Source organism: Notolepis coatsorum (assembly GCF_963971535.1).
Source record: "Notolepis coatsorum genome assembly, chromosome: 5".
NCBI classification, from domain to species: Eukaryota; Metazoa; Chordata; class Actinopteri; order Aulopiformes; family Paralepididae; genus Notolepis; species Notolepis coatsorum.
Window position 1 is genome coordinate 4,366,895 of NC_140169.1, and position 27,819 is coordinate 4,394,713.

The following is a 27,819-nucleotide window of genomic DNA, read 5'->3' on the forward strand; positions in this document are numbered from 1 at the left end:
GCTATCTTGAAGGAGACATTTTTACCCTTTATGGTCTTCTGGTCTCTTCTGATGGTACGTATGGTCATTGTTCCTTTGGCACCCCGCAGGCCCAACTGGGCTGCGGCGGAAGCGAGGAGGAGAGTCTTTTCAGACCCATCGTCCAGGACGGCGTAAGTGTCCAGGACCTTGTCCTCGTAGCTCAGGAGCACTCTGACCACTTTGATGAGCACTCGGGGGGTCCCGCTATGCTGGTCTATATGGAGCACTCCTGTTGGTCGGTTGCCTTGGATCGTCTGGGGTGGTGCCGACTCGCGGTCGTCCGAGTAGCACCGTGACTCCCAGTGTCTGCTGTAGCAGTCGGGACACCAGGGGGCGGTCTGGTGGATCTTCGGTACTGGTGCCACCGCCTCGGCCTGATACATCACCACGACGGGCCCACTTTGTTGTCCTGGTGGACGCCTGTTGATGTAATGCAGGACCTCCAAGTGGGCGCCGCCGCACCTGCGGCACTTCTTCTTCAAACGGCACTCAGCTGCCATATGGCTGCGCGCGCAGCAGAAGCAGCGCCGGTGGTCTTTGATCCACTGACTCACCTCGTCCGTGGTCAGCTTCTTGAAATCGTCACATTGGTACAGCCGATGTTCCCCTTCACAGTACTGGCATTCAATCTTCCACTCCTCTTTCGTCGAGGGGGTGTTGTGGTTCTTGTGCTGCGGTACTGATTCGGCTTGGTGCATAACGGTCACCGACCGGCGGTTATCATTTGATCCCCGAGGTCCTGGTCTTGGGCTTGGTCCACTCCACACGAACGTGTCCAGTCGTAGGCTGCTGACTTCTCTCGCGAGGAAGTCAGATAAGACTAGGAGGGATGCCTCTGGGCCGTTGGGGTCGCGGTGGTCTCTCTGCCGCCGAAAACGCTCTTGTCGGGCGGTAGGGAGCTTCTCTAATATCCGTTCTACATTAGAGTTAGCGTACAGTTCGTATATCCCTTTTTCATTTTGGGACCCCAGCATCCCTACCAGGGACTGTACCTTGATAGAGAGGTCATCCAATGCTCTGTTGTCTCTGGCTGGGGGGAGGCGGTCGATATCTCTTATTTCCTGTATCACGTAGTCCCATATGCGTCCATAACGCTGGTCGAGGGCCACTAGAGCCGCGGTATATGGGGTACTTGAGTTGAAATATGCCAGCGCTATATTATGCGCTCTGGGCACCTTCAGGTGCTTGAGGAGGATAGCATATTTGTACGTCTCATCGGGGACGTCGGACATCATAGTCTCTAAACACATTCGTAGCTCTGTGTACTGTGCTCTGTCCTCGCGTGTAAAATCCGGGAACGTCGGTGTGCCAAGGTACGATGCCATGGATGGCTGGCACATCGGTGAGCGTTGGGGAAGAGGCCTCCTGGGCGAGTCTCCCCGTACGTGTTGTCGTGGGTTGGTACTTGGTGGGTACCAGGGGCCGGGTACCCAGGTGCTGTTCCTCGGTGCTGACGGTGCGTCAAACTCACCCGTGAGTTGAGTCGGGGGTTTGTAGCGCAGTGACTCGGGGCTGACGTCGGGGCTGTACTGGGCCTCCTGGTCCAGAGTACGTTGCTGCTGGTCGGCTTGACATTCCTCCTCTTCCTCTTCCTCTTCCTCTGCTAGGTCCTGGAGTCTTCTGTTCAGTCTCTCGGCGACGTAGGCCGGTTCTTCCCGGTTGCTGGGTCTCGTATGGACCGGCCGGGGAGGGGTTTCGGAGACGCAGACAGGATCCTCCTGTTGGCGGGGTCCCGGGTCGCTTGGTTGGGTAGGGGAATGTGCCCTAGACCCTTGTCGGGATGATCTCCGGGAGCTCCGTGCGGAGAGAGGGGGTGTCGCCATGGCGATCAATTGTTCTACCATCTGCGCCTGCAGCCGGTAGCGCTCTGCTTCGCGCTGGGCATGGGCGGCGTCGCGCTGTGCTTCGCGGTGGGCATTGGCGGCGTTGCGCTGTGCATTGGCGCTGGCATGGGCGGCGTGGAGCTGTGCATTGGCGGCGTCGCGCTGTGCATTGGCGGCGGCGTGCTGCGCATCGGCGCGGCTTCTTTCAATGTTCTCTTCCGTCTGAAGGCGTCTGGTCTCCAGTCTTATGCGGTCGTCTTCACTCCTTTGTTGCGCCTGGAAGCGCTCTCGCTCGAGTGCAGCGTGTTCGCGCTCGCTCGTCTGTTGAGCCTGGAGGCGTTCTCTTTCCATGGTAGAATGTTCGCGCTCACTTAGTTGTTGCGCTTGAAGTCGATCGCGTTCGGTGGAGGCTGCCAGGGTGGCGATGAATGCCTGCGCCAGCATCTTGTCCGCCTCGCTGGGGGAAGACACTGATGGAGGTGATCGGCTTCTGGCAGTGCTCGTTGGAGATCTGTTCTCTGGGCGCGCCTCGAGGTCCGTCTCCTGGGCGCGCTTCTCTTCTGGTAGTGGGTCGGGTTCTGTCCCTGGAGCGCTTTCTTTATCCTGGAGCTCTCCGGGGACCGTCCCGTTGACGTTGTCTGGGGGTAAAGTCATGTCATGTCCCTCCTGGTCCCCCCCTTGAGCTTGGTCAGTTACGTTAGAACCCACTAGGGTCTCTACTGGCAGGGTCGCCTGGTCGGTAGGGTTTGACATACTTTTACTATCCGCTTTTTCCGCGTTTAACGTCTGTATAAAGCTAGGTAGTAGACTGGCAGCGTAGTCCTCTAGGTAAGGAGGTGGCTGCCCTCTGCGCTGCGGGCGATCTAGCTTAGGAGAACCGTTTGTGGAGTGTGGCCATGTCAATATTAATATTATATTAATATTACGCTAATTACCCTCCGGCTCGAAGGACCAATTGTAACTGAGGGGTAAAATTCCCTGACTGTATTGAATAAGTATGGTATCATTAAACCACTACTGAGTTATGTACATTACTACTGGCCATACAGTACACAGGTATATGTGATGAACACCCCCACAATAACATGGCTTAACAAAGAAAGTACTGTCTGTAATATTTATTAGAAGAGCATCAATATTATCTTACATTATTGAGAATTAGAGTTGCGCTTGTAAGGCGAAGAATGTGCATGAATAGGTCAAGAGCGTAAGTCCATGAGCATATTACGAAGGGGATAATTGATTCCACCGGTAGCATAAGAATTATATAAGGTACACTCGTAGGTCAGCTGGAGATACTAGGGGGGTTCCCTCCGGTTGTAAGCCAGCAGGGGAGAGGAATGTTCGGGAGCAAAAGTCTGGATCAACGAGGAATCAATAAGCTCCAGCTACGGGAGACGGTACATATACTCCCCTCGATCGGCAGACAAAAGCAGCAGCTATAATCCAAGTATGCGGGACAGCATGGATGAAAGCCAGCCAGCCTCTTCCTGGAGACGGGCTCGAGTTATGCTCCTCACGGGTAAATCCCACACAGCAGTGGGGTAGACAGTTCTCTGCTCCAGCAGCCACGGTACCAAAGCAATAATAATCCAGCCGGAAAAGGCTCTGCATTCACCGGTGTAGATTCTCCTGTGCACGGTACTTCACATTTAACTAGGTCGAACTTGACGTTATTTTACTAAGCTCTGACACTTTTACTATCCTATTCGCACGCGGTTCTAAGTGCTCTATTTAGACGCAAGGTTGCTCACTTCACTTGGTCGTTGACTCGTGGTGAAGGCTTTACTAGTAAGGAACGAACGATACGTTGAACGAACGTTTTAGGATAAGACAAGACTACTGCTGTATCCACCTGCGACGTATTTATACGTAAGGTGAATAATCTAGTGCCAACCTCAGTTCTGTCTCGTATTACTGCGCAAACCTGGGCATGTTGAGACAAGCCTTGGCGGTGGCTTTGAACTAGACATTGGGGGTATGGCCGTGGCGCCTAGGGGGTCGCTGTCCAATAGGAGAACGAATATTATGGTCTGGCCTGTACCTAGGTAAAAGGGTATTCCGTGTATATGTACAAATAATATACAAGGGATATCAGACGATATACAAATACTATACAATATATCTCAAGTAATAAATATATATATTCGGTTTAATCTGACCCTTTGTAACAATAAGACAAAAACATGTTTGACACATAACACCAACTAAACATGTTTTTTTTTTAACAACGAGATCTCCATCTCTGAGATAACATGTACTTCAAAACAAAGAGCTATGAAAAAAACTAGCAGTTGGTACAACAACCACTCGGGTCAACAATGACAGAACGAGTTGACGGCAAGAGAGACTGAGTTGACAGCAACATAAAACGAGTCCACAGCAACATAGACCGAGTAGACAGAAAAATAGAACAAGTCGACAGCAATATACAGTAGAACGAGTCGACCGCACGAGAGATTTAACTCCGAGATAGAGCATCCGCCAACACATTCTCAGACCCCTTCCTATGCTTTATGCTGAGGTTATAATTTTGCACTATGAGCGCCCAACGCATGAGGCGCTGATTGTGGTTGTACATCCGCGACAGAAAAACCAATGGGTTGTGGTCGGTGTATACTACCACTGGTAATACGCTCGAACCGACATACACCTCAAAATGTTGCAACGCATACAACATAGCCAAAGTCTCCTTTTCAATAGTGGAATAGTTTAGTTGATGTTTGTTAAATTTCCGGGAAAAATAACAAACCGGGTGACTGACACCATCGTGATCTTCCTGTAATAACACCCCTCCAGCTCCCACCCCGCTGGCATCCACCTCCAGCTGGAACGGCAGGGAGAAATCTGGAGCAGAGAGAACAGAGAGCTTTAACACCATCAAATGCATTTTGACAATCAGCTGTCCAAATGAATTGTTTGGACGGGCTACACAGGCTAGTGAGAGAAGTGACGACAGAAGAAAAGTTTCGGCAAAAACCACGGTAATACCCAGCCATCCCAAGGAATCTACGCAATTCCCGCCTAGTAGTAGGCACTGGAAAAGTTGTGATTGCAGATATTTTTGCATCCACCGGACGCACTTGGCCTTGTCCTACCTGCTTACCAAGATAGGTAACCGTAGCCTTGCCGAACTCACACTTGGCAAGGTTAAGGGTCAGGGAGGCTCCAGCTAAGCGGTCAAAGACAGTTTGTAAGGTTGTCATGTGGTCACGCCAGTTGGTCGAATAGACAACCAGGTCATCGAGATAGGCATTACAATTTGGAACACCAGCCAGGACTAGGGTCACCAGTCGCTGGAAAGTGGCCGGGGCATTACGCATTCCAAAAGGCATTACAGTATATTGCAAAAAATTGTCAGGAGTAACAAACGCAGAGATTTCCGAGGCACGGGGGGTCAAAGGGACCTGCCAGTAACCCTTTAACAAATCTAGTTTGCTAACATAGGTGGCAGATCCAAGGTTGTCAATACAATCTTCCATGCGGGGCAGTGGGAAGGAATCAGGCACGGTGACAGCATTTACCTTTCGGAAATCAGTACAAAATCTAGGAGTTCCATCCGATTTGGGAGCTAACAAGCAAGGTGAACTCCAGGGACTGCAACTTGGCTTGGCTAAAACCATGTTTTAACAAATAGTCAACCTCCTGTTGCATCATGGCCCTCTTGGTGATGTTAACACGGTATGCATGTTGCTTGATAGGCACAGCATTGTTAACATTAATATCATGGGCCAATACAGAAGTACAGGAGGGAACATCACCAAACAGAGCCATGTAGGCCTGAATCAAATTTGTGATGTCCTCTCCCTGCTCCTCAGGTAAGTGTGCTAAGTGAGTGGGCAGGTTCAATAACATCTCAGTGTTGGACAATCTAGCACCCTGATGGGCTGCATTGCGCAACTCTAAGCCATCTACATCCTCACCACTAACGTCAGGAGAGTCCGGAACTATTGGAGTTGAGGCAACAGCAGAGACGGCCAGTCCGGCTGTCTGGTCTGAGGTCTTCACCTGCACACTATCTCTGGAAAAATATGGTTTAAGCATATTGATGTGGCAAACACGAGAGTGACGGCAAGAGAGACTGAGTTGACAGCAACATAAAACGAGTCCACAGCAACATAGACCGAGTAGACAGCAAAATAGAACAAGTCGACAGCAACATACAGTAGAACGAGTTGACAGCAACAGACAACGAGTCGACAGCAACAGACAACGAGTCGACAGCAACAGACAACAAGTCGACAGCCTTGATTATTACAGGAGCTGTAATTCTGCGAAGAGGGATAGCCTCAGGGAAACGGGTGGCGGTACACATTATTGTCAACAAAAACTGATTGCCGGCTTTGGTCTTTGGCAACGGACCAACACAGTCAACTATGACATGTTCAAATGGTTCACCGACCGCTGGTATAGGACAGAGGGGAGCAGGTGGAATTACCTGGTTTGGCTTTCCGGTGATCTGACAAGTACTACAGGTACGACAGTACTGTGCTACATCGGACTTCAAACCGGGCCAAAAGAAATGTTGAAGTATTCTGTTGTATGTTTTAGTGACTCCCAAGTGTCCAGACCAAGGGTGGTCATGGGCCAAGAACAGTACATGCTGACGATAAACTGCAGGGACAACAATCTGATAAACAGTGCTCCAGTCTGGTACCTGATCTGGTAGCCCTATCTCCGATTGTGCATGCTCTGCCAGTCTAGTACCATGGGACCTCCATGTACGCATCAAAACTCCTTCATCCACAAAATAAGAATGCAACTCTCTCCTCTGTTCTGTTTCAAGAGAAGAGAAACATTTTGCAAGAGAAGGGTCAGCCTTCTGGGCAGTAATTAGCATTTCACGAGTAACGGGTAACTTCAATGCGTCGGAACTAGTTACAGTTTTCTGTGGGGGTACCTTACTATGAGTCGGTGGTTTGTCAGCGGTATCAGACGTTGGAGCCAGCAACTCCTCCCTGACAAAGGCTGAAGCAAAAACAGAGTCAGACAAATTAATTTCATCACCTCTCTTTTTCAATTGAGCCAGAGTGACAACACTTGCAGAAAAAACTTCAGGGAAGTTCTGTGACAAGTCATCAGGCAGAGAATCTGTGTCTGGGTGATCCAACACAGCGTTCACCTGTCCTCCAGCTAAATCATTTCCCATGATAAAGGAAATGCCTTTAACTGGCAAGGAAGGTCTCACCCCTATTTTAAAGAAACCAGTGACCAAATCAGATTGTACATGAATACAGTGTAACGGGGCTGGCACGAAACCCATCTCAATACCTTGAACTAGGACACTAGAACCACAGGAAGATTTCTCAGACAGAGGTAGTACATCAGAGAGGATAAAGGATTGTGAGGCTCCAGTATCTCGTAAGATCTGAACTGTACACTGATCTTTTGGATCCCCTGTCAAGGAAACTAAACCCTTTGAAGTAAATGGCCTGAAACAAGGATCGAGAACATCCTGATCATTGTGCATCTGTTGATCGGAATCAGGTGCCATTTTAATCAGACCAACCCCTTTGGGTTGCCTAAAGTTCTGAGAGGACGGTTGCTGCTTACGTTTCAATGTTAAACAGTCAGAAATAACATGACCAGATTTATGACAGTAGTAACATGTCCGCTCCTCTTTTGAGCGTGGAGGTGACATTTTTGGTCGGGGGTGTGTGAATTTTGGATGGTTGGGGACAAAAGGTCTCTGAGCGAAATCATGGGGGAGAAACGAGTCACGCCTATCTACAAACACAGTTAGCGCAAACTCATCAGCTAATACAGCAGCCTGCTGCAGAGTGGACACTTTCTGCTCACTCAGGTAAATTACAATACGCTCTGGCAAACGATTCTTAAACTCTTCTAATAGAATGAGTTCTCTGAGAGAGTTAAGATCTGAGGCCTTGCTTGCTGCACACCATTTATCAAAGAGAGTTCCCTTCTCTCTAGCAAACTCTACAAAGGTCTGGTTGACAGCTCTCTTGTGACTGCGAAACCTCTGCCTATAAGCTTCGGGCACAAGCTCATATGCACGAAGGATGGCAGCCTTCACAGTATCATACAATAGACCAGGGGTTCCCAAACTTTTCAGGCCGGGGCCCAGAAAATAAGGCGTCAGAGAGCCGCGGCCCAATGCACATCGTCTGTTTTTTTTTTTTTTTTTTTTTTGTCATGTGACCGATTTTTTAAGCCAAATATCACTTCAATCCTATTAAGTTAGTTCAAGTTAGTTATTCATTTATATGTGCTATTTATGAGAGGGCTAACTTGTTGCAAAATAATAATGATAATAATAATAGCCTCATTAAAATACTATTGTTGCTTCGGTTGTTTTCAGTGTTTTATGTGCATAATCTGTTATTTAGTTTGAAATGTTCGTTGAAATAAGTAGATTTTTCGTTTTTGTTTATTTATTAAGTTAATATAAAACCATATAGTCACATTTTAGAATACAATAGAATAGAATTTTAGAATACAACTAGAAACACTGTCCTGGCCTGCTTCTAAGTTCAGTGGCCTGACAAAATAAAATAAAAATAAAAATAATTTTTTTTTTTTTTTTTTTTTTTTTTTTTTAAATCATCTCGCGGCCCATCCGTGGCTGCTCGCGGCCCATCTTTGGGTCGCGACCCCGACTTTGGGAACCACTGAGACTATCTTCTAGGGAAAGTGTTGAACAAACCTCTTGGGCTTTACCAGTCAATTTGCATTGAAGCAACAAAGGCCAGACCTCTCTTGGCCAGCGCAATGAAGCAGCAATACGCTCAAACACATTAAAATAAGTATCAACTTATGTCTCTCGGAACGGAGGCACCAAAGCAATGTGTTTACTTATATCAAAAGTGTGTGATGAATAAGCTGTGGAGGAGGACATACCCGGGCCTTGTGGAGGAGTCGGTGTAGCAGAGTTGGATTCACTCCTTAGGACTTCCAGCTCCAACCTCCGCAGTCTGAGCTCTTTTTCCACTTCATGCTCAAGCTCCAACCTACGAATGTTAACAGCCCTTTCATTTTCTGCGTCAAGCTCCATTCTACGAAGCCAATACTCCGCCTCACGTGCTTGTGCCTTCTCCTGAGCCTCCATCTGGAGACGTGCTATTCTAACCTTGACCTGGGCCCCTTCTCGAGACCCAGATGACACAGGAGAGGTCAAGTGAAAATGTGGCAATGTGACTTTCACACCTGCCTTCTCAGCACCATGAGCTTGCTCCTCAGAAGGCTGTGCTTCCATAGGTTCACCAGGAGGACTTGCATGTTCATCAGAGACCACAGGTAAAACAAGCATCCCCTGCTCCAACAGCTTATCTACCACAAGACACCCGATATCCTGCTTAAGATGCTTCTGTTGAACCGAGAGTTTAAAATGTGTGGCAATCTCCACTAAGTCCGCCTTGCGGCAGCTATCTAGCGCTTCCCAAGTAGGATTGCTCAAGAATTTCCCCAGATCAAAAGTACTAACTGCCATTTTTTTTTTTTACACAAATGCCATTTTTACACACAAATCAATTAATTACTATACAAGTGTAAACAAACACAGTTCACCAAATCCATCAACCAACAATTGAACACGGGTTACAAGATCCAGGCAGAGCCCCCATTTATGTTACGACCCCTGTGTGTCTAAGGGTAAAGGGCTGTAACATAACAGTTCGTTGACAGAAAAGATGGACCACGTTTGTAAACAACAATGATATTTATTGAGAGATGCAAAGGAAGCACATGTAGCTCAGGGGTGAGCCCAGGCCAAAACAACAAACAAACACCACTATACTCCAAATAAACCCAATCTAATCTATGGTAAAAGAAATTACATTACCTAAACTACTCTTACCTAACCAAAACAGGAGAAAACAATATCCAAAGGAAATGGCAGCTCACCCCATCTGTGCTTCCTGAGAAAGAGAGAAAAACACATTAATGATACATACAACAAAATGGAAACATAACAAAACAATCTATAGGTAACAATGCTCTCTCTGCTGCCATACAATCACAAAGGCACTTTCACTATTACAAAGGCCTATAAACAAAAAGGGATATTATCAAAGTACAATGCCACAAAATAACACTAGGCCTAGCCTCATGCCAGAGAGAGAGAAAGACTGAAGGGAGAAGCCATGTTTTAACAGGTGTGTGGTGATCCATGATTGGGTGGTGTTGATTGAGTGTTGGAGTCTGGAAAACCATCCACCAATCCGGTGCTGTGCTGGGTAATGGAAGGGCAGGCCTGGCAGGGACCAATGGTGGAGGGAACAATGGCTGGAGGGAGGAAAGAAAAATGGAGAACACACACACATGGAGACACACACTGGGGAATATATACATTGGGATGTAACACTCATGCTGATAGAAGGTTCCAGGTTCGATTCCCCCTCCTCCCGGGCAGCGTGTCAAAGTGTCCTTGAGCAAGACACTTAAGTTTAACCCCTAATTGCTCCCGATGAGCAGGTTGGCACCTTGCATGGCTGCCGTTGGTGTGTGAATGTGTGAGTGAATGGGTGAATGTGAGGAACTACATTTTAAACACTATATAAATGCGCCATTTACCATTTTATTGACCATTTATTATTTACCAGTTTTGGTAAAGTCTGCTGTGTTTTGTTAAAGGCTTAAACTTTCTTAAACTGCCCTTTTTTGTATAATTACATTTATGAATTGAGAATACAGGCAGGTGACCGCTAATGTCATTCATTAATAATCCACTCACGGTGATGCTTTCCATATTGTTTGTGAAAATCAGGGTGGCATAGTGGGATGTGTGATTTCAATATTAGATCCTGTTTTCTTTTTATATACAGAGCTAACAATTACATTTTTCATTATTTCTATACATATTTCAGTAGTACAGTTCATCATATCATCAATGATTACAGACATGCATCAGCAACCTTGTATGTGAGACTGTTGTCCATGAAACAAGCCACCTCTGTTCTTCCTATTGATACATGTATAATATTGTAATGGTAATTATTATATGTGTCATCGTATTACATCATTTGTACAGCTTACTGGGCCTATTAGTTCACAGCTCTGTTTAAATACATATTATCTGTACAGCCTTGACTAGTTAATATAGTTAATCAGTATACAGCTCAGACACTAGGGCGACAGTCTTAACAGTGTTCTTAAAACAACAGCCAAGGCTCAGGACAGCTTGACTTATATATGACATGTGGCCTTGTCTCCAGTCTGGTGTGACACGACAAAACCCCTAAACCCATCTTTTGTTTTCATTTTCTCATCTTTGTTTTCATTTGTCATTCCCAGCTTTCTGGTCAGACGCTTGTATTACACTTGTCTCTGATTGTAAACCCAGGATACTTTTCTGTGGCCACAGAAAGAAAACGATGTTCTTTTTATACAATTTGACTTATCTGAATTTCTACAGTTCACTGTCTTGGCTCCTTAAAAATTCCACAACAATATTAAAGTTTTTTTTATTGAGCTAAGTATTATTTTATATTCTGGAAGTTTGCATGGAGACTTCTGCTGTTAAAATGAATAATAGATATCCCTTGCTCATATTTGATATTATTATTACCTAAACTGCTCCTCTGTATAATAGTAGCAGTTGGTATTGCTGATATTATCAAGTTATGATCCAGATTCAAATTCTAGCATGTGTAATGTATATATAATATAATGATCTTGTAATGTATATTTCATATAATGTTATTGTAATGTATGTAAAATATAATAATCTTGTTATGTCCATGTAACAACAATGAGTATAGCAATACGGTATATTGTACATGAGAATGCATAATGATGGACACACTACATTAGCATACCTCCAGTCTCTGTCATTCCTGTCAAGTTGGTCTATGTTCCTGATACTCAGCCCTCTGGTGCACCTTTTGTTTGGATGAAGACCTTGTAGCTGACTGTCCAAGTGGAATGAATCTTGCCCCGCTTCATAAGTAGCTTTGCTTTCCTAGCAACATATTAATTTATCTTGGTGAGGTGCTCGTTAATGTCAACCTGTGAACCTTTCCGATTACTCCCCTGTCTAAGTAAATCAACTTTGTTTTTCCTGTTGGCTAATCGAGTGATTACGGCAGGTATGGTAGACTTGTCCTTATGATTCCTAGATGGCATTGTGAGAGACAGACTCTCCGTCTCTCCTCTTTGATGAGACCAAAAGGTCCCTTTTTCTCTCTTTGATATAAATCACATATCCTGAGTTCATATAACCCTATTGTGTTCAACACTCCATCCTTCCTCTCTTAACACCTCACACTCCATATCAACAGATTACAACCCCCCCCCCCCTCTCCCGAGCCAGAACACCTCACTTTCCATATCAACCAACCCCAACTCAAACACAGACACTCTATTCATCTGTAGACATTCACTCAACATTACAATGTTTCACTCAGTGTGTCAGACTGAGCTGGCCAAATAAACTGTCAGTGTTTTCAGTTCACAAGGAACTTGACCACTGGGGGAGAGAAGCATAATCCACACTAATGAAATGTTTAAAAACAATGTTCTGTCTGATGTACAGACTATGATGAAGAGTTAAATCAGCTGAAAAAGGTTACATGACTGTGACCCAATTTCCACAACATAGAGAAGAGTAATCTAATCCCCCATCATGGCATTGGTGCTGTTTGGGCGAGAGACAGTGTTTTTGAACAGAGAGAGGGAGTGCAGAGCTCCTTCATACAGTAGATTGTTAGGGATCCAGGAAAGAATGTTGAGTTCAAGTATGGCATGGAAGAATGGAGACGGAGAGGGTGCTGCTCTTCTCAAATATGTTTTATTTTCATTATCAGAAACACTTTGAGCGATAACAATACTTTACCAGGTAAAGCAGGAAGTAGCAATAAGGAAGATACTTAGAAGAGAACTTCACAACAAAAGAGAATAGGGCGGTGAGATATCCGACTTCTCGACCTAAAGCAAGGATAACTATAAAGCATGATAACAGGCGAGATATCCGACTTCTGCCCGTGGACGGCTGTTCCCAGTAACACTGCTGAAGATCCGACAGGGAGAGAGGGACAGAGTATTACTATAAAGGCCTCAGTACAGCCAGCAGACCCAATCAGCACCAGTGACATAATTACAGGCAGGTGACAACAATCAAGGTAATTACTGAGACAGCAGGTGAGGACAATCAAGGTAATACAGAGACAGAGAGAGAGAGAATTTCAAAATGGCGGCAGGGCCTCCAATCCTGAAATGGGAGACGTTACAGTAGATGGTTGTACCTTCAAAATGGACAAAGCTAAATCAAAAATAATCAAACGTATTTCCGATGATTAGGAAAAAATAATTACTTAGTTATTATTATAATTGATTCATAATTAAAATGTTCTTTATATTTTTAATATTTTTGCACAAATCTTACACATCTTCATGGAAGAACTTTCAACAACATAACATGCAAAGTCAAAGATTTGTATTTTTATTATAGACATACAAAACCTACATAGGACTTATACAGACATACCAAAAACAGACATCGAAATTAAAAAAGTACTTAATTTTTGTTTTAAACATATATTATGCATATATAACCAAGACGTATACTACCTGCGATGCAAGTATGTGCTGCATCTCTATCAGGATGCCATCTTTCTCCATAGTGCATGTGAGAGGATGTGTCTCAGATATATGTATGTGGGTACCAGGGGCGGGGCTAGGGGGTGGCTACTTGGGCTTAAGCCCCGAATGTTTAGTGAAAAGCCCCGAATCTATTAAAAAAAAATGTAAATAATTTTTTTATTATTAATATTTTTTTTTGGACAATTAATCATTGTTACATGAAAATATGTTTGCACCAGATTTAGCAGAAGCTCATTTCTATCTGTAGTCTATCCAGCTGCTAACTGTATTTGAGGGAGTCCCTACTTCCCTGTTGTATATCCAGACATGTAACACACTGACCATGTTTGAAATTGTTGTTGTTTTTTTTGTTTGATTTCTTTTCCTTTGGCCGGTGAAATCATGCAACTCATTAACGCAACGCATGACATCCAAGATGCAGTACTAATCAATGCTGTGGATCTCAGATCTATGGAATGTGAGGGGGAGGATGGTGCGTTTTTCTCAGCGCAGAAGAAAGAAGATAACGAATATGCACCAGGGCCGTACTTCCCACAGCAGGGCCACGCTGTCCCTGGGCAAGCACCCCACCTGGGGGCCCCATCCCCACAGCAGTGCCATGCTTTTCCTGGGGCCCCACCCCATCTGGGGGCCCCATCCCCACAGCAGGACTACGCTTTTCCTGGGGCCCCACCCCATCTGGGGGCCCCATCCCCACAGCAGGACTATGCCTTCCCTGGGGCCCCACCTCACCTAGGGGCCCCATCTCCATCGGCACACCAGCCACCATACCCTGCAACAACCCGACGAAGGGAACGCATAAATGATGGTAAATGTTTCAACTGCGATAAAGCAGGCCACATAGCCTCTGAGTGCCAGGCCCCAAAGAGCGACAGGACCCGCAAGTACGAGCAGCGGGTAAAGAGGAGGGCCGGAAACAACGATCGTAACAACGACCATGACATCCTCTTAAATGAGGAAATACCATTACTGCACCTCAACGCCAGCAAAGATTCGGGCCCACCCATGGACAACGTCCCAAACCCTTATGCATAAGTAGGACCTACCCCACCACACCAACGACGACCCCGGCCTGTACAAACAATGCCCGCTACGAATATCCTACCTCCCTACTCCCTGCACCTGGTATGCTGCTGTATTCAACTATCGGGAGATGACTGCTACTGTATTCAACGGCATCCAGCCTCCTTGCAACAGATATATTGTTCTGTGTGTGAAGGAGTGAGAAGACACCTGACTGCTACTGTATTCAACGGCATCCAGCCTCCTTGCAACAGATATATCGTTCTGTGTGTGAAGGAGTGAGAAGACACCTGACTGCTACTGTATTCAACGGCATCCAGCCTCCTTGCAACAGATATATCGTTCTGTGTGTGAAGGAGTGAGAAGACACCTGACTGCTACTGTAGTCCACTGTGACTGCTACTGAGAACGACAACAAGGGAAGTTAAACAACACTGATTGCAGAAGCCAGTGTGCATATTAAAAAGTAAAAATTTCTGATTTAGATATGGGTACATATTCAGAGTTTGAAAATACTACTTATATTAAGACTGCCATTTTCTTTGTTCTTTGTTTCCTATTAACTACTGTCGGCGCTTCGGGTCACTGAGAAGCACTTTATAGATGTGATACCACGTTTTTTATTTAATTTCTTTTTATATAGCACCAAAATACAAACAATCTACTGTTTGCTGGCCAGACATTTGATAGTATGTTTTAGAAATAGTACATAGCAAGTGTGCAGTGCAGTCTAATCATTAACTGCAAGGTGATTAGATTTACAAAAACAGCTAAGAAATAAACAACACTAATAGTATATTACCAGACAAATAAAGCTAGTCCACACTCAACACAGTCAAACAAGCCTGGCCTTGTTCAGTTGTGATCACCCACTTATTGTGTATCCCAGATTCACTGTTAACGTGTTTTATTCTGATCATCTGAAAGGGATACAAATACACTAGGAGCTATGGTCGGACACAGTACACGGTGAGTGCTTGGTACAGTAATATACTTTACCAAGATTTGACAATAAAACCTTTTCATATTTTTCTAAGATCTGGTTCAAATTACAAAGCCTCATTGCATAACCATGATCCGGGTTACCTTCATTTTAAAAATAGGTTTGAGGGATCACAGAGAGACAGAATTGACCTATCTCAAACCCACTCTCTTCCCTTTCTCACATCGGTTGCTTTATTGGAGGATCGGGAAAAGAGGGTGGGGTTTTAGATAGGTCAATTGAAGCTCATCATTTGGGGGAATCTAAAAAGCATACACAGTTATATAAAAATGTATACCCAAATGTTTTGCTCCAGTAAGCCAGTATGGGAACTAAAAGGTTCCAATAAAAAAAAAAAATTGAATCTTAGTTATTCATGAAGTTATATTAATATATAGCACCAGCCTAGTTTATGGCAAGTCTTGGGTTTGGTCTAAAGAGCAAATCTGTGGTGCACTAGAATAGTGTAACTCAGACACAGCAGTGAGACAAATTGCTGAATTTTTCAGAGAACTAAAAGTGCAGTCCCACTCCAGCAAATTCCCAGACCCCAGCTATCTAAACCCACAGTGCACCTGTTCCAACGACCTAGGACAACTGATGGGGCGCTTCAAGCATTTCCATGAGGAAAGTGGCGATAGTGGTGTCATCAATCAGCTTAAAGAAGAAGAGATGCTCCAAGCACTTCAAGCCAATGGAACGCAGTGCTGGCAGTCTAAGGAGGAGCTTCGCAAACCTTCCCTGCTGCTCTGGGTACTTCTGCTTGCAGTAGGACTCCAGTGATGCATAGACTTTCACTCTAAGGAGCTCCACCTCACCGGTGTTGGATAACCCTTTCGCATCTGGGTTGAAGAGAACAATGGCTTGTAGGCAGCCAAACTCCGTCTTGCCCATTTGCATATCTCTCATTTTACTGACCAGCTTGGTAAGAACCCTGTCAAATATGGCGCCCACCTCTGCACTGTCTGCGTTGTCTCTGTGCAGCTCGGAGGCCAGCAGGACCCCGTCCTTTAAAGCCATGGAGCGGTGAGAGAAGGAGGCGATCAGGAGCTCTTTCCAGCCTGCATGCAGGAGAATGACCTGATCATCCAAGGGCAGCTCAGAGAAGTGAGGGATCCTTTTAGCCCACTCCACCAGAGCAAACACCTGCTTTTTAAGGTCATTTTCCTGACATATAAAGCTCTTATTGAGCAAGGCCAAAATACATAGCAAATTCCCTAGTTAGTTATCTGCCCTCAAGAACGCTACGGTCATCCACTACAGGTTTACTAGACACACCCAGAAACCAAAAGAGGATAGGAAGTATGGCATTTGCCAACTATGCCCCAAAACTATGGAACACACTACCAACACATTTCAGAAACGCCAGCTCCATACACATTTTTAAAGGAAAATTAAAAACGTACCTATACAGTCTAGCTTACAAATAGTGTACCATGCCTTAGGGAAAGCGAGTATCTTATTGAAATGTTTTTATTATTATGTTTATATTTTTTATGTATTGATCTTTTACTGAAATGTTATTTTACTGTACTTTGCCTATTACCGTACTTTTATTACTGTTGTCTTATTAATGTGATGCTTTATTTTTAGTACCCGGAGCTGCTAACTGGCTAACGTTATGAGAGCTAACGTTGCTACCTGCTGTACCCGGAGCTGCTGGCTAACTGACGTTATGAGAGCCAATGCTGCTACGTACTGTACAAGTGCATTGGTTTAGTGCACTTCCTACTTCCGGTTGCTGCTAAACAAGTACAAGTGCATTGGTTTAGTGCACGTTATGAGAGCTAACGTTGCTACCTACTAGATATTGGTTTAGCATTGGTTTAGTGCACGTTATGAGAGCTAACGTTGCTACCTACTAGTTATTGGTCTAGTGCACTTCCTACTTCCAGTTTCTGCTAAACAAGTACAAGTGCATTGGTTTAGTGCATTTCCTACTTCCTAACTGGCTAACGTTATGAGACATAACACAAAGACGCTATGGCTTGGAAAAGCCTGATGGATCCATGAGGTTTGGATAAGCCTTGTGGACCCAACTCTTTAGATGAGGGAACGGGCACATACGCACACAATACGCGACCACTGATGGATCCGTAAGGCTTGGATAAGCCTTATGGACCCAACTCTTTAGATGAGGGAACGGGTACATACGCATACAATACGCGACCACTGATGGATCCATGGGGCTTGGATAAGCCTTATTGTAACTGAGGGGTTACAAAACCCTGACTGTATTAAAGATTGTGATAGATTAAACCACTGCTAGTTATGTACTTTAATTACTGGCCAGACAGTACATCAAATATAGATGGTGAACACCCACAAGAACACGGCATTGACAAAGAAATAGTATTTGAGGGTAATTTATTATTATTAGGCAACATTAGGTTACAGAATGAGAATTAGGGTCGCGCTTGTATGGCGAAGAATATGCGTAAAGTCAGTCAATAGCATGAGTCACTAAGAATAGCAGGAATCCTACGATGGGTCTAAGTTGACACCACCTGTCGTATAGTAGCAACTATATAGGGCAACACTGGTACCGCCTGGAGACAATGGGTTCCCTCCGGGGGTGTAAGGCCTGGAGGGTAGAGGAATGTTCGGGTACTCCGTCTGATTCAATGAGGAATAAAGAGACTCCAGGTACAGGAGTCGGTCCTTGTAAACTCCCTTGATCAGCAGCAAAGCAATAATTGTAATCCAAATGCTCGATAGCATTGATGACAGTTAGCCAGCCTCCGTCCACGAGGCCAGCCCGAGTTGTAATCCTCACGAGGTTGAATCCCAAACGATAGTGGAAATCAACGATGCTCTTCTCCGGGTACCACGTTCCAAATCAATATAATCCAACCAGTAATGGTTCTGCAATCGCCGACGCCGATTCTCCTGTGTACATGTCCAACGGTTCTCCGCCTAGGACTCCTCGGGTGTGGGCGATGTATTTAGGCCACACACCCTGGCTAAGTACACTAGCTAAAGACACGACGAACCGCTGGGTAATGCTACACACGAACGAACTGTGGCCGCACGATATACAATAAATTAACGACTATTTACTTCACATTAGATTAGGTCGAACTCGACATTACTGCATTAAACTCTGACACTTTACTATTCTATTCGCACGTGGTTCTCAACGCTCTGTTAGACGCAAGGTTGCTCACTTCACTGCACGTTGACTCGTGATGAAGGTGGGGTAAGGTACTGAACGTAACGGTGTGCGCACCTTGCGCTGTATTTATACTTAAGTGAATATCTAGTCCCAAACCGCAGTCTTTGTCTGGTATCAATACGCTGACTCCGGGCATGTCCTGACATGCCTGAACTTGTCTTTGAACCTGTCGTTGGGGGCCTGCGCGCTGGCGCCTGGGGGCGCTGTCCAATAAGGAAAGCGAATATTACTCTGGTTTGAACGCAGGTAAAGGGATATTCCGTGTATATATATAAATAATATACAAAGTATATCAAACAATAAAGGTAGATTCTCAGTTTAATCTGGCCCTTCACAACAGCCGCCTCCTAATTAGTCCGCACCTAATTAGTTAAAGGAGACAGATTAATAGTCCAGTCAACTGCTCAATGTCTGTTGTGGGGAGTAGGGCAATCTACAAAGTCAGTGGGTCATGATCGTCATCAGGGAAGTCAGGGAGCCTCGGCAACTCTATCAGCCTCGCCACGGGTCGGGTGTAGGTCCGCCCCTGGACAATAACTTCTGCCGCTCTGACCTTTCCGTCGGCACCAGTGATCACTTTGCTTACGCGGCCGGCCGGCCACATAGCTCGGGGTAGTGACTGGTCTATGATCATAACGACTGTGTCCACTTGTAAGTTGTCTCTGTCCTTTACCCATTTCTGACGGGTTTGGAGAGACGGTAGGTAGTGGAGGAGGAAACTGTTCCAAAACTTGTCAGCCAATATTTGACTGTACCTCCACATTCTTCGGCCGTTCGCTTCTTCAGGTCTGTACACCGTCTGTGGAAGCACAGGGTCCAGCCGCCCCATCAAGAGAGTGTTGGGGGTGACTGGGTCGACATCTGCTACATCACTTGAGACGTACTCGAGGGCGTTGTGCTCGCCACTTGCGACAGTCTAGACGAGTCCGCTGGAAGCGACGTACTGCTTCTCTTCCATTCAGTATCCAATAGCGACGTCGGATCTCAGCGAAGACTCTCTCTGCCCCAGCGTGGTGCACATCCTCGTCGTATTTCTTTATGATGAGCTCAGTGACCTTATGTCGGCTGTTGAGGACTATAGGAAACTTGACGTCATCCGTTAAGTCCGGGGCCCGTCTCAGACGACCACCCACCCTGATGAGGCCATGGGTGTCGCGCTCGGGGGCCAAGTGGAGCAGTCTGCTGTCTGACGGGATTGGCTTTGTTCCCTGCAGGCAGTCTAGCTCGTCGGGGAACGAGTCTCTTTGGGCTCGCTGTAGCAGAAGGAGTTCTGCCTCTGCGTAGTTCGATGCGTCAATGTCTGTAGTAGGGGGAACCTCAGGGTGGTGCCACAGGAATGTTTTTAGCTGCGCACTCTCAAAGGTGAGGCAGTCGTCTATGTTAGGGTCAGTGGGGACTGGGATGTGCGTCAACCCACAGAACATAGATTTCTTGATCTCTGCCTCCTCTTGACTAGCCTCCCGTGGGGTGGGGGTAGGCCACTCCTCCTCCGGGAGCTTGAGGAACTCAGGACCGTCACTATAGATATTGAGACGTGTGAGGTCATCTAGGGACATCCCCCGTGTGATGACATCGGCTGGGTTCTGTTTCGTGTCCACGTACCTCCAGCACGCTGATCCTACCAGGTCTTGAATCTCTGTGATTCTGACTCCCACGAAGACCTTGTATCTACAAGAATCGGACTGGATCCATGTGAGTACGGTCATGGAGTCTGACCACAAGATTGTTCTTTGCACCGGGATGGTGAGTTCACCTTGGATTAACGTGGCGAGTTGCGTGCCTACCAGAGCTGCGCAGAGCTCTAGACGCGGGATCGATTGTTGCTTGCGGGGGGCTATCCTTGAGCGAGCCAGGATGAAGGCTGTGTGTATTTCTCCTCCCTCCTCTCGGGCCCGCAAGTAGGCCACCGAGCCGTAGGACACTTCCGAGGCGTCACTGAAGACGTGCAGGTCCATCTGGCACGTCTCCAGCCGCACTGTGGGTGGGAAGTAGCTTCGGCGTATGTTCACATTTTGGAGCGAGCTGAGTTCTCTCTCCCACTCTCTCCAGGTGGAAGCTAGGTGGTCGGGTATGGGGTCGTCACAGCCCTGTTCCTTGTCCCACAGCTCTTGTACAATCATTTTCGCCCGAGTGGTGTAAGGTAGGATACACCCCAGCGGGTCGTATTGACTTGCGAGTGTTCTGCACACGCTCCGTCTGGTGGTCGGCAGAGGGGTCGACCCCCCCTGCTCTGTGGTCAGGGGTGTGTATTTGTAATGGAGCGAGTCTGTTTTGAAGCGCCAGACTAGGCCCAATGTCATTTCCTGTGCTTCACCTGGGGTGGTCGCCATCCAGGTCTCGCTGCTTGCTGCCTTAGTCTCTGGGGAGAGGCTGCGAAGTACTTGAGGGTCACTGCTGGCCCACTGCCGGAGATCAAAGCCGCCTTTGATCAGTGAGGCGCGGAGCTTGAGCAGGAGGGCTTCGGCTTCTTCTGGCGTCGAGACGCTTTGCAGACAGTTGTCCACGTAGAAACTCCTCTCTACACTTTGTCTGACCTCCTCGTCAGCTTCAGGGTCTTCTGTCACATGTTTTTGAAGTGCGAACGTAGCACAGCATGGGCTGCATGTGGTGCCAAAGGGGAGGACCTCCCATTGGTAGATGGATGGTTGCTCATCTTTGATCCTCTCTCTCCATAGGGACCGCAGCAAGGGCTTGTCCTCCTCCACTAGTCGCACCTGCAGGAACATCCCTTTGATGTCGCCGCTGATGGCCACCTTGTCTTGGCGGAAACGTAGTAGTACGCCGAGGAGAGAAGGGCCGAGTGTCGGGCCGGGCAAGAGTTCTTTATTCAGATTCTGTAGTCCGATCTGGTAGCTGCAGTTGAATACAATGCGATCCTTGCCGTTGTGGTGGACCTTGTGGTGGGGCACGTACCAGGATTCAATCGTCTGGTCGGCCTCTTGAATGTCAATTTTCTTTATGTGTCCCGCTGTGATCAGCTTGTCGATCTCAGCGCGGTACACAGTGGCTTGAGTGGGGTCTTTGGCTAGACGCCGCTCGGGGTTCAGTAGATATCGCTCTGTCGCTTCTTTTGAGGCGTGGAGGGTGGGCATACCCTCTCGCCTCAAGAGTGGAGTTGCGTATCTCATCACTCCGTTGACCTCGACTCTCTTTGTCTTCTGCTCGAGGAGGGCTATGGCATAAGTGTCTTCCTTTGAGCGAACAAGTTTCTTTTCATTCTTAAAGGGCATCGCGTCTAATGTCCATAGCCTCTCGACGTGCTGCAAGAGGGTGGTGTCTTCTTCGTTTATCCTCGTGTAGAGACAACGAGTGGCTGTCGGTCGGTTGGAAGACCCGGAGAGGGGGCCTTGTAGTGTCCAACCCAGGCGGGTCTCGACCGCTGCTGGACAGCCTCTGGGCCCGATGTGGACCCGGTCCGTTGGGACGATGAGGTGTGTGTGGTCGGATCCTATGAGCAGGGTAGGGGTGGCGTCGTCGATGAGCGGTATAGGTAGTTGACGTAGGTGCACGTATTTCTCCATCAGCTTTGGGATGGGGTAGGTGTACTGTGACAGGCCTATGTCGTGGCTGGTGAAGGCGTTAGTGATGCTATACTGCTTCTCGGGCTGCCCGACCGCTGCTATCGTGAAGGAGACATTTTCACCCTTTATGGTCTTCAGGTCTCTTCTAATGGTACGGATTGTCATTGTTTCTTCGCTCCCCCGCAGACCCAGCCGGGCTGCGGCGGATGCGAGGAGGAGAGTCTTTTCTGACCCATCGTCTAGGACGGCGTAAGTGTCCATGACCTTGTCCTCGTAGCTTAAGAGCACTCGGACCACCTTCAAGAGCACTCGGGAGCTCCCGCTCTTCGCTGGGTCTATGTACATGACGTTCACTCTCGAGCTGCTTGGGGGTACGGGTTTCTTCTTGTTGCTGTCGTGTAGGACCTCCAAGTGGGCGCCGTCGCACTTGCTGCATCTTTTCTTTAGGCGGCACTCAGCTGCCATATGGCTGCGCGCGCAGCGGAAGCAGCGGCGGTTGGCTTTGATCCACTGACTCACCTCGTCAGCGGTCAGCTTCTTGAAGGTGTCACATTGAGACAGCCAATGTTCATTTTCACAGTACTGGCATACAATCTTCCACTTCCCCTTGGTCTGGGGGGTGCTGTGGTTCTTGTGCTGCGGCACTGACTCGGCCTGGTGCATAACTGTCACTGACCGGCGGTTATCGTTGGACCTCCGAGTTCCATCTCTTGGGCTAGATCCACTCCACACGAATGTGTCCAGTCGTAGGCTACTAACTTCCCTTGCGAGGAAAGGGGCCAGGTCTAGGAGGGATGGCTCTGGGCCGTTGGGATCACGGTGGTCTCTCTGCCGCCGAAAACGCTCTTGGCGGGCTGGAGGGAGCTTCTCCAGTATTCGCTCCACATTAGAATTTGCATACAGTTCATATCTCCCCTTCTCCTTTTGGGACCCCAGCATCCCCACGAGGGATTGTACCTTGATAGAGAGGTCATCCAGTGCTCTATTGTCTTTGGCTGGGGGGAGACGGTCGATATCCCGTATTTCTTGGATCACGTAATCCCATATGCGTCCATAACGCTGGTCGAGGGCCACCAGAGCCGCGGAGTATGGGGTGCTTGAGTTGGAATATGCCAGCACTATGTTATGCGCTCTGGGCACCTTGAGATGCTTGAGGAGGATGGCATATTTGTACGACTCGTCGGGGACATCGGACATCATAGTCTCCAAACACATGCGTAATTCCGTGTACTGTGCTCTGTCCTCGCGCGTAAAGTCTGGGAACGTCGGTGTGCCAAGGTACGATGCCATGGATGGCTGGTACATTGGTGAGCGTAGGGGAAGAGGCCTCCTGGGCGAGTCTCCCCGTACGTGTGGTCGTGGGTTAGTACTTGGTGGGTACCAGAGGCCGGGTCCCCAGGTGCTGTTCCTCGGTGCTGACTGTACGTCAAACTCACCCGTGAGTTGGGTCGGGGGTTTGTAGTGCAGTGACTCGGGGCTGAAGTCGGGGCTGTACTGGGCCTCCTGGTCCAGAGTACGTTCGTGCTGGTGGGCTTGATATTCCTCCTCTTCCTCTTCTAGGTCCTGGAGTCTTCTAGTTAGTCTCTCGGCGACGTAGGCCGGTTCTTCCCGTTGGCTGGGTCTCGTATGGACCGGTCGGGGAGGGGGCTCGGAGACGTAGACAGGTTCCTCCTGTTGGCCGGGTCCCGGGTAGCTTTGTCGGGTAGGGGAAGGTGCCCTAGACCCTTGTCGTGATGATCTCCGGGAGCTCCGTGCGGAGAGAGGGGGTGTCGCCCTGGCGATCAATTGTTCTATCATCTGCGCCTGCAGCCGGTCGCGCTCTGCTTCGCGCTGCGCATTGGCGGCATCGCGCTGTGCATTGCCGCGGTCTCGTTCGATGTTCGTGCTCACTAAGGGCTTGCGCTTGGAGTTGCGCGTGAAGGCGCTCTCGTTCCGCTGCAGAGTGTTCGCACTCGCTTAATTGTTGCGCCTGGAGGCGCTCTCGTTGTTCGCGCTCGCTCATCTGTTGAGCCTGGAGGCGCTCTCGTTCCACGGCAGAGTGTTCGCGCTCACTTAATTGTTGCGCCCGAAGGCGCTCTCGTTCCGCTGCAGAGTGTTCGCGCTCACTAAGGGCTTGTGCTTGGAGTTGCGCGTGGAGGCGCTCTCTTTCCGTGGCAGAGTGTTCGCGCTCACTAAGCGTCTTTGCTTGAAGCCGGTGGCGCTCACCCTGGAGTCGGTCTCTTTCGGTTGAGGCTGTCAGCGTGGCGATCAAGGCTTGCGCCAGTCTCTAGTCCGCCTCGCTGGGGGATGACACTGACGGAGGTGATCGGGTGCTGACAGGGCTTGTTGGAGATCTGTTCTCCTGGCGCGCTCCGAGATCTATCTCCTGGGCGCGGTACTCTTCTCTTGGTTGTGTGTCGGGTTCTATCCCTGGAGCGATTTCTTTATCCTGGAGCGCTCCGGGGTCTATCCCGGTGACGCTATCTGGAGGTATAGTCACGTCATGTCCCACTTGGTCCCCCCCGTGAGCTAAGTCAGTTTCGTTTGAACCCACTGGGGTCTCTACTGGCAGGGTCGCCAAGTCGATAGGATTGGACATGCTTAAACTATCCGATTTATCCGTATTTAACGTCTGTTTAGATAAGCTAGGGGGTAGAACGAAAGCGAAGTCCTCCAGATATGGAGGTAGCTGACGTGTGCGCTGCGGGCGTTCTAGCTTAGGGGAGCCGCTTGGAGAGTGTTCACCACTGGCCATGTCAATATTAATATTATATTAAATATTACACTGATACCCTCCGGCTCGAAGGACCAATTGTAACTGAGGGGTTACAAAACCCTGACTGTATTAAAGATTGTGATAGATTAAACCACTGCTAGTTATGTACTTTAATTACTGGCCAGACAGTACATCAAATATAGATGGTGAACACCCACAAGAACACGGCATTGACAAAGAAATAGTATTTGAGGGTAATTTATTATTATTAGGCAACATTAGGTTACAGAATGAGAATTAGGGTCGCGCTTGTATGGCGAAGAATATGCGTAAAGTCAGTCAATAGCATGAGTCACTAAGAATAGCAGGAATCCTACGATGGGTCTAAGTTGACACCACCTGTCGTATAGTAGTAACTATATAGGGCAACACTGGTACCGCCTGGAGACAATGGGTTCCCTCCAGGGGTGTAAGGCCTGGAGGGTAGAGGAATGTTCGGGTACTCCGTCTGATTCAATGAGGAATAAAGAGACTCCAGGTACAGGAGTCGGTCCTTGTAAACTCCCTTGATCAGCAGCAAAGCAATAATTGTAATCCAAATGCTCGATAGCATTGATGACAGTTAGCCAGCCTCCGTCCACGAGGCCAGCCCGAGTTGTAATCCTCACAAGGTTGAATCCCAAACGATAGTGGAAATCAACGATGCTCTTCTCCGGGTACCACGTTCCAAATCAATATAATCCAAACAGTAATGGTTCTGCAATCGCCAACGCCGATTCTCCTGTGTACATGTCCAACGGTTCTCCGCCTAGGACTCCTCGGGTGTGGGCGACGTATTTAGGCCACACACCCTGGCTAAGTACACTAGCTAAAGACACGACGAACCGCTGGGTAATGCTACACACGAACGAACTGTGGCCGCACAATATACAATAAATGAACGACTATTTACTTCACATTAGATTAGGTCGAACTCGACGTTACTGCATTAAACTCTGACACTTTACTATTCTATTCGCACGTGGTTCTCAACGCTCTGTTAGACGCAAGGTTGCTCACTTCACTGCACGTTGACTCGTGATGAAGGTGGGGTAAGGTACTGAATGTAACGGTGTGCGCACCTTGCGCTGTATTTATACTTAAGTGAATATCTAGTCCCAAACCGCAGTCTTTGTCTGGTATCAATACGCTGACTCCGGGCATGTCCTGACATGCCTGAACTTGTCTTTGAACCTGCCGTTGGGGGCCTGCGCGCTGGCGCCTGGGGGCGCTGTCCAATAAGGAGAGCGAATATTACTCTGGTTTGAACGCAGGTAAAGGGATATTCAGTGTATATATATAAATAATATACAAAGTATATCAAACAATAAAGGTAGATTCTCAGTTTAATCTGGCCCTTCACAACACTTATGGACCCAACTCTGACCACTAATAAAAACGTAACTACACTAACGTTATAAGAGCTAACATTGCTACCTACTGTACAAGTGCATTGGTTTAGTGCATTTCCTACTTCCGGTTGCTACTGAACGGACATGTTTGTGTGGACCTGTTCTCCCAAACTGGTCAGCAAATGACTGTTTTCATTTTTACGTTATTATTATTATTATTATTATTATTATTATTATTATTATTATTATTATTATTATTATTATTATTATTATTATTATTATTATTATTATTATTATTATTATTATTATTATTATTATTATTATTATTATTATTATTATTATTATTATTATTTTTATTTTTATTTTTTTTTGACTTTATTGCTTTTATCGTTATATATGCCTATGTTTGTGTACAGCACTTTGAGCTACATGACATGTATGAAAGGTGCTTTATAAATACTTACTTACTTACTTACTTACTTACTTACTTACTTACTTACTTACTTACTTACTTACTTACTTACTTACTTACTTACTTACTTACTTACTTACTTACTTACTTACTTACTTATCTGCAGTCTGGCAGATGTTGGTGACGGCATCATGGGGAGTGTTGGCCGCAGAGCCTCCGTCAGAGTGGAGCTCGGTCCTCTGCTCCACGGCGGTCTCCGCCTCCAAGATCTTCTCCACGGGCATCTCCTCGTTCACCGCAATGCTGCAGTCCAGCTCTCCCTCCCGTTCGCGGTTCCTCTGACGCTCCTCCTGCACTGATTTTTGATGTACATCTTGGACCACATCCCTCTTCATGCCCATGGCCAGGCACTTCTGGTAGCGGCAGTACTGGCAGTGGTTGCGCAGGCGCTTGTTCACCAGGCAATCTTTGTTGTCCCTGCAGGTGTAACTCAGGTCTTTGCCCACGGTGCGTTTGAAGAAGCCCTTGCAACCTTCGCAGCTGTACACTCCATAGTGCTTGCCAGAGGAACGGTCTCCACAGATGGCACAGAGGCGCTTCTGAGAGAGCATGTCCTGCTGGGAGGACATGGCTATTTATCTACCCAGCGGAGAGGAGGATGATCTGTTTGAAGGACAACAATCAGGCACACCTTCAACACATTGTTAAAAAATCACAAAACTAATTTTTTATTGTGAATTTCCAAAGACACGGGATGCGCGAGGTAACACAGGCCGCAACGCTCAAGGGAAGTTAAACAACACTGATTGCAGAAGCCAGTGTGCATATTAAAAAGTCAAATTTCTGATTTAGATATGGGTACATATTCAGAGTTTGAAAATACTACTTATATTAAGACTGCCATTTTCTTTTCTTTGTTCTTTGTTTCCTATTAACTACTGTCGGCGCTTCGGGTCACTGAGAAGCGCTTTATAGATGTGATACCACGTTTTTTATTAAAAAAAATTCTCTCATTTTCTGTTTATTGTTTTCCATTTGTTTTTTAAACTCTCATTTTCCACCTGCTTACCTCTAAATGCAAAAGTAAACTATCGATAGAACAAGAATATTTGTTCCTGGGCGTCTCTCTACTCCTCATTAGTTCCTCTGTACTTAATGTTTATGTTCACTCGCTAAAGTAAGGCGCCAGCGACTAAACTGTCCCCAGCCTGGGACTCCTC

General features: G+C 47.1%; 1 pseudogene across 1 annotated transcript; it reads right to left on the bottom strand.

The window, feature by feature from the left end:
- Nucleotides 1-15,993: 15,993 nt before the first annotated feature.
- LOC311229316 (retinoic acid receptor RXR-beta-A-like) lies at nucleotides 15,994-27,210 on the bottom strand (annotated as a pseudogene). The gene is made up of 2 exons: nucleotides 26,752-27,210; nucleotides 15,994-16,551 (listed from the first exon to the last, which is right to left on the bottom strand). The product of its transcript is annotated as a retinoic acid receptor RXR-beta-A-like (transcript).
- Between the last annotated feature and the right edge of the window lie 609 nt (nucleotides 27,211-27,819).